The sequence below is a fragment of the Salmo salar genome, chromosome ssa15 (genome assembly GCF_905237065.1).
Source record: "Salmo salar chromosome ssa15, Ssal_v3.1, whole genome shotgun sequence".
Lineage (NCBI taxonomy): Eukaryota > Metazoa > Chordata > Actinopteri > Salmoniformes > Salmonidae > Salmo > Salmo salar.
The window spans coordinates 62,639,737-62,648,073 of record NC_059456.1 but is presented as its reverse complement, the minus strand read 5'-3'; the positions used below and the strand labels follow the sequence as shown (position 1 = coordinate 62,648,073).

The 8,337-nt window shown below is 39.2% G+C and overlaps 1 protein-coding gene across 2 annotated transcripts in view; it reads left to right on the top strand.

Moving 5' to 3' along the window:
* Positions 1-360: 360 nt before the first annotated feature.
* LOC106571849 (poly(rC)-binding protein 4) overlaps positions 361-8,337 on the top strand; it is a 75,758-nt gene continuing 67,781 nt past the window's right edge. For both annotated transcript variants that reach the window (XM_014145340.2, XM_014145339.2), the window contains exon 1: positions 361-755. The gene's annotated coding sequence lies outside the window, so the exon portion shown is untranslated. The remainder of the gene's footprint in view (positions 756-8,337) is intronic.

Sequence of the window (8,337 nt, the reverse complement as noted above, 5' to 3'; positions counted from 1 at the left end):
AGTAGCATGTTTCTGGACCGCCCACAGCAGACCTCCACGGGTGGGCATTAGACAATCCTTTTACACTTTTAACTTCGCCAACGCTCTGATATATTGACAGAATAAAAGCCATCAAGTATTGTGTGAATTGATGGGCACTGGTCCCAATTCCCAAGACTTGAACATATTAATTATTAGGCTATTAATTATTTCCAAGGAGCTAACCTCCATTAAGCTATTCAAATGCGACAATTATTGTCATTTATGACCAAGCATATTTTCCGTAATTGTAATCCTCTTCAACATGAGAGAAAGACAAATAGGGCTCCCATCAATCGAACTAACCGATTGGTCATGCGACGCGCAGCGGGGAGCGTGAGATGTGCCCAAATTCATTCAGGGATCCCATGGGATAGCCATCACACTCGCCCGAGAAACAGAGCACCAGCGGAAACAGGAGTGGTTGGATAGTTGGGCAGACTGTTTTACCCAGAGTGCACTGTAGGCTACACACTGAAAACTTCACCTTCGTTCGCGTAGCGATCCGAAAGGGTGGTCTGTCACATTCGTTTCGAGCCGCATGCATCTCGCTCCATCGAGACGCCCCGTCTCCACGCACAAGCGGCTTGCACTCACTCCTGTTCTATTCTTTCAGCGTGATACAGGGAGGAGAATCCGTACAAGCGCACAGTGGACTTTAATGTGTACAAAACCTGCTTTATAACGTTTCATGGGGATACTTTAGAGGGAATCTTGACGACCCTGCATATTAACAGGTAAGATACGAGTTATCAATTCAAACGGCCACTTCTTATTATCTGGTGATTTCTCCAACTTCAAAAACCTCTCCTGTATCTTGCTGTGTCTTCCTATTCTCAAATGCCGAACTATTTCAAATAATGATAGAAAACTCCCTTGAGGTGTAGATTGGACTATACATGTATGGCTATTCAAAAATAATATATGAAATAAATGATATGGGAAATATTTGTTCTCACTTTGACAGCTCACCTAAATTGCTCATCCTTGTATTTTCTAATGTGGTCGTTGAATTAAAAAAATAAATAAATGAGGCTACACATCCATGTAATTTTTCTGCATAGACACAGTAGGCCTATTCAAAGAAACCTGAAATGGATGCCATATAAAGACACTTATTTTGAGCTGAACTCCACGACAAATAGTACAATCCCGACATATGCGCTCAAAGAACAACAGCAATAGTTTACTGGGATTGAGGACAGACGTCCTCAAAAAGACGTCTTTATGATAACGAAAGATGACCCCACTGCCTATAGGCCAGTTCTAGATGCACAAAGATCACGCTCAACAAGAATGGCAGTGTGGGCGCCTGCATAGAGCTGAGGCACGCGTATTTGTGTGTGCGCGCGCGTGCGCGTGTGACAGGCGCATCACTCACTGGCTGGACGGAAAGACTAATGAATTGACCAAAATGTACGTGCGCCAAGGAAAATTCTACTTGCAGATTCCACTATAATAATTTCATTTTGCCTTATACTGTATGTATTTATGTATTTTTTTTCAACACTCTTATTGATGCTGCCAATGGTCAAACAGCTTGGTGATAATATTTTTCAAAACACTAACTTTGTTTAAGTGAATTTTTTTATATATATCCTTACTAGATACAACTCTAGTAACAAACAATGTTATTATAGAACAAGTTACTAAAATACTTACCATTTGCCATTTTTTAATACCAAGTATTTATTTTAATCAATAATTCTAATATTGTGGATTCTCTGAAATGCACAGGACTGTATTGTTATGTGTGTGTGTGTGTGTGTCAACCATCATTTGTTTCATTGGCACTGTAGGTTTACTGTTTCTCAACCTCCTTCAACCTCTTGCCATTTAGGATAATTTTTATTCAGTAAAAGCTTTACTGTGAACAAATGGTACACAGACAGTCAGGTATGTAAATAAAATCACTAATCAGATAGGAATATGTTTTAGTGAAATTTGAACATTCATCTACACTTATGATTGTCACGTCCTGACCAGTATAGGGGTTATTTGTTATTATAGTTTGGTCAGGACATGGCAGGGGGTGTTTGTTTTACGTGGTTTGGGGTTTGTTGGTTTGTGTTTTGTAGAGGGGTGTTTGTTTAGATTAGTCTGGGGTTTTTGGTTAGGTTCTATGTTGTGTATTTCTATGTCTGATCTAGGGTGTTTAGTTCTATGTTTAGTTAATTGGGATTTGGGCCTTCAATTGGAGGCAGCTGTTTCTCGTTGCCTCTGATTGAAGGTCCTATATATAGGGGTGTGTTTGTTTTGGGTATTGTGGGAGGTTGTTTGTGCACTGCTATGTTTAGCCTGCATTACTGGTTAGCTGTCATTTGTTTTGTTGTTTTTGTATAGTGTGCGTCATAAAATAAAGATGAGCATTCACGTACCCGCTGCATTTTGGTCCACTTCCTACGACGGTCGTTACAATGATCTTCCTCAAAATACTGCAATGCTGCTACCAATATCAAAAATCAGCTTGATGTTGGCATTAGAGCTTTGGATCTCCAGTTTACTGAAGCTGCGCACAAACAGGATATGGTCAAAGTCCTGTTCAAAGTCTTCTAAAATGTTTATGGCTTATATTTAGTTGAAATTCTGTGTTTACCAGACTTATCAAGCCATAATAAGTTAGACCAATTATAACACAAAAGGCACCATTGAATTTTAGTGGGTTGATCATCATGGACTTCCTATAACAATAAGGTCAATGAAATAGCATCTGCATGTGGATGGTCTGATTGATTAGAGAAAGCTTTGTACCAACTGCAATTAAAGATGGAGAGCTTCCTATATTCTTTTTTAGTGTCTATTTTAAGCCTGTTCAATCCTACTACACTCCTGGAAACCGGTATGACGAGAGACATAAGTCATGCATATCAATGATCCTGTACGAGTCATCATTTCTTATGTCATCTTTCTGTAAACAGAGTTTTTGATATTATTTTATTCTACGAGGAGATCTCGAGGTTAAGAACCTAATTTCCGAGAGAGACCTGGCATTAGTGCATGCTTACATACAGTGCTCCTACACAGAGAATCACAATATTAGCTCCTATTTAAAATAATTCTCTCTCTGGGAGGATTGTTTGTTCATTGAGGAAATATAAGGATGGGATAGAATACCCCCATAGAAAGGTGATCTCTCCCTGGCAGATAGTGAGGATCAATATCAAATCAAATCAGGACAGAATGGTGTGTGTGTGTGTGTGTGTGTGTGTGTGTGTGTGTGTGTGTGTGTGTGTGTGTGTGTGTGTGTGTGTGTGTGTGTGTGTGTGTGTGTGTGTGTGTGTGTGTGTGTGTGTGTGTGTGTGTGTGTGTGTGTGTGTGTAAGTGCGTGCATATGCGTTTGTTTGTTTGTGAGTGGAAGAGAGAAACAGAGAGAGGGGTAATGTTTTCCATGTCTGTCCATCTATACGTTTATTTCTGAAAGAGAGATAGAGAGTCACTACTCACTCAAAGAGAGGGAGAGAGACCATCAGGCATGGCTGATGCCGACTCTCAACCTAAATGTAATTCCTTAATGCACTCCAAGAATCAACGATCTAATAAGGAGTGGAAGGGCCTCTTCAATAATAAAACTGAATCAGCATCTCTACAGCAGCAGCAAGGGCTGAGGGCTCAGAGGACTCATAAATAACAGACTCTAGGACTGACACATGCTGCTCCAATGGCTGGAAACTGCCAATACCCTTCCTAATTTACAACCAGGCCTGCCTGCTCAGTCAGAGGTAAATAAGCAATGTTCTAGTCAATGAGGAGGGAGTCATCAAGGTCTTGGTAAGGCTGTGGAGTATAGACAGTAGCTCTGCCTAATTGGTGTAAGCTGCAGACCATGACCATCTGTATGGTGACTCTGGGTAATAGTGTTTCAGAAGAGGAGGTAAAGAGAAGTGGGGATCTTTAATTAAAGGATGCAGGATTATTAGGTGAGAGTCATAAGAGCTAAACTGAGTCATACAGATTATATTCAAAGATTCAATTCAACCAATTGTATTGTGCTATACCTTATTATGTCCTGACTGTTTATTTGTATTAAAATTTAAAGGCTCGTCAATAATATTAAAACAGAACAATAATATTCAGTCAGCTATGTTCTTAGTAATGTCTTGTATTTGTTGTCACAGTGGTTTTCATATTACACATATACATTTTTTCTTTGTGTATTTTAGACAAATCTCTCCTGTATTTGAGTCCATAACCTGTGTTTGTCAGTGTGTAATGAATATAGACTCTGTAGGGAACAACCAATGCCTCCCACATCATCGATTGAAATAGATGTTGTGTTGCAAGTACTGCTTTCTTAATAATGATGTTTTTACAAGATGTTGTAGAACAGCTCCACTATGAAATACTACCAATTTACAATGCATTGATCTGTGAACAGTTCTTCCCCACAGACCTTCATAAGGCTTGAATAGTGCACAATACATGTAACTAAATTTTTTTACCATCTTGTTTAACTATGAAGAGTTCTCTTGACGAAATGCAACATGATAGTCTTGCTCCCTTTCCTATCTCAGGTTTGAACCCAAATAACTGACAGCCGAGGGGAGATTCCCCTTAAATAAAATACTTTACTCTATTTATTGTGGCTCACTAACCCGCTCTGCAGTATTTACTTTTGTCAAATACTCTGGATTAGTTCTTTGGTCAAGTAATCAGATTGTTTTACTACTGATACTACTGCTAATACTGCTGCTGCTACTACTACTATTACTACTTCGTCTACTGCTACTTCTTCTACTAATACTACTAGTAATAATACTACTACCACTAACAGGTGGAATCCTGGTAGTGAATTTCAGTCCCATGAGGATGGCTTATACAGCCCAGTATTTTACACTTTAATCAGTCAGCAGACACTATTATGCAGAGTGACTTACTAGCTGTGCATAGGCCCACAATGAAGAGGCTGAACTGCTGCAATATACACCACAGCACTTCAAAAGTAAGTGGTGTGAAGTAGTGTATATATATGAAGAAAATGAGCTAAGGGGCTGTCTTAGTGACAGTAATCCGCTTTGCTTTGTGGAGCCAATCTATAAGGCAGTGCATTAAATGAAGGTTTCTCTTTCAACCGGCCCTCTGCATCAGTGTGTTTTCGTAACCGCGTCTGGAGGGAGAAGTCCCCCCCCTCAGCTGCTGAGTGCCTGAAATATTTAACAAGGACTGCACTATTTTTGGATTTGTACTCCGTTTGTTTTGGAGCTTATGTAATAACCTGTTGTGTTTCAACCCACCACACATGGTAGTGTTTGGCGTAAGTATGCCATTCTCAGACAAAGGCTCTGTTGGCAAGGCAAAGTGTGTTTTACCAATGAGGGGTGTGCTGCCGTTTTCAATATGATGCAAGGTTACTTTGAATAACGGCAGGGGTTGGGAATGTACAGGATGTGGCGCCAAATGCCATTCCATTATATTTAACATTTAAGGTATTTTAGTATTGTTTGTTCTTTTAATGCAGTAATTTAGTCTCTCGCAGGCTGTTTTGGGCCTCTCTGGGCAAATTTCTGTGTTAGATTTAATAACAACATACACAGTGAAAGCACTGAAAGCTACAAGCTTCTCATATCCTTAGCTTCTTTTGTTCTAGAAGCTATTGATCTCCCTCTCTGTCTGTCTCTGTGTGTGTCTCTCTCTCTCTCTCTCGCTCGCTCCCTCTCTTTTCTATCTTTCTCTCACCCCCCCTCTCTCTCCTCTCCTGACTGCTCTCCAGTGAGGTGTCAGATTCTCTGACTCATGATCTGGGTTGGAGCATGGAAGCAGGGGCGTCATGCACCCCAAAAATCTGCGGGGGCACAAAGTACGTCAGGATGACTGGGGTTGGTCGGGAGGCTGTCTCTGCCCCCCATTCGCATGCAGTCCTGCAAACTAGAGCCGTAATCATTATGCTTAATTCTATGTTTTAAAAAAAATATATGTCTAAAGCCAACTTCATAAAACGGCTAGTAGTATTTCTGTGAAAACAAAACAAAAAATAGTTGTATTTTATTTTAAACAGGACAAATCTGAGGTAGCAAGCTCCCCTATTGGGCATGACTCCTCTGGATAGGAGGAAAGTGGGGGGAAGTAATGAAAGAGCAGATGAAGAGGGGGAAAGTAATTCTGTAGATAGAAAGATTGACCTTCATCCTGGACTGGGATAAAAGCTTGAGTTAATACCATGCCAAAGTGTATTCAGTTCGATGCCAAAACGTATTTCGAATTACGTATTGTGCAAATGCAAGCTTTCTAATAATAGGAGATGTGCCATTGGAAGTGAAAACAAGGCAAATTAACCAAAGAAATACAATTTTTTTTTTGGTCCTGTTTTCCAAAAATATAATCCAACTGCTATAGTCAGTGATTTTTTAAACCAGTTAAGGACTACACAATTTTTTTTTTACATTCTCCCAAAATGAGTTTGCATTATAGCAGTACCCGAAGCATGCTAGATAATCATCTAACATAGTACATTTAAATCCGGGACACTCAAATGAGTATGATATGTTACGTTTGGCATGGTTACATAAGACAGAATGTTACTTCAGGCAAAAACAAAAGGAGAGTGGGTGGGAACGGTGGCGGAACGATGGCGTGAGGCTACAAACACGCTAATGGGATTGGTTGGACAACAACCAGTGAGATAGCATGGCGTGATATTCAAAACAAAATAATCTCAAAATTAAAATTCAAGTATTATACGGCATTTTAAAGATACTCAACTCGTTAATCCAATCACATTGTCTTATTTCAAAAAGGCTTTACGGTGAAAGAAAAACATTAGATTATTTTAGCATAGCACCTCAGCAAAGGAAAAAAAAAGCAATTTTCCAAGCATGATAGCCATCACAAAACCAGATATACAGCTAAAATTAAGCACTAACCTTTGACAATCTTCATCAGATGACACTCCTAGGACATCATGTTAGACAATACATGCATTTTTTGTTCGATCAAGTTTATATTTATATCCAAAAACCCAATTTTTACATTGGCGCATGGTGTTCAGAAAATGTTTTCTCCCCATAACCTCCAGTGAATAGGCACATTTAATTTATGGAAGAACTCATAAACGTTGAAAAATTGTATAGCAATTATTTAAAGAATTAGAGGTAATCTACTCCTTTATGCAACCACTTTGTCAGATTTCAAAATAACGTTACGGAAAAAGCACATTGTTCAATATTCTGAGTACAGAACTTAGCCTTCAATGCTAAGCTATACAGTTAGCCTACAACCACGGCATCGACAAATCTCTAACAATATTTTCGAAATATTTACTTACCTTTGCTGATCTTCAGCGGAATGCACTCGGATGGGCACCCACTTCCACAAGAAATGTTCATTTGTTCTGCAAAGTCCATCATTTATGTCCAAATACGTCCGTTTTGTTGACCCATCCAGAACACTTTACAATGCCATGTGGCGTGGACGCAAATCCATAGACGAAATGTTCAAAGTTCCATTACCGTTTGTAGAAACACGTCAAACGATGTTTACAATCAATCTTTTAGGGTATTTTTTAACGTAAAATTGTGATAATTTTACAACCGGGCAATAGCTATTCATCCCAGAGGAAAAATAAAAAGACGATGACGTCACGTGTACGCGCATCATAAGACACCTCTCCTCAGACTGGCCTGTGATTGACTGAGCCAAAATGATCTGCCCGGTAACAGATGATGGTTGAAACCTGTTCATAAAGATTGTTGACAGCCAATGGAAGAGTTAGGAGGTGTAACGTAAATCCTATGTCACTGTAGTTTTCTAAGGGATTCTAAACAAAAACTACATTTCTAAATTCTCCCACTTCCTGATTCAATTTTTCTCAGGTTTTTTGCCTGCCATATGAGTTCTGTTATACTCACAGACACCATTCAAACAGTTTTAGAAATGTCAGAGTGTTTTCTATTCAAATCTACTAATAATATGCATATTCAATTTTCTGGGCCAGAGTAGTAACCTGTTTAACTTGGGTACGTTTTTCATCCGGCCGTGAAATTACTGCCCCCTAGCCCCTTGAAGATAATTGAAATGTCTGGCAACCCAAAGTTTGTGTGTTCGAATCTCATCATGGACAAATACTTACTGATTTTTATCTACTCTGCAACTACTTAACATGTTAACTAACCTTTCGCCTAACCCTAACCTTAACCCTTTAAGCTAACTCTTCCGCTAAACCTAACCTTAACCCTTTAACCTAACTCCAAACCTTAACCCTAACCCCTAGCCTAGCTAACGTTAGCCAGTTAGCTAAATTTAGCATTAGCATTAAGCCCTTCTAGCCAAAAAAAATTGTATTTTGTAACATATCATACAAATTGTAATTTGTAACATATCATACGA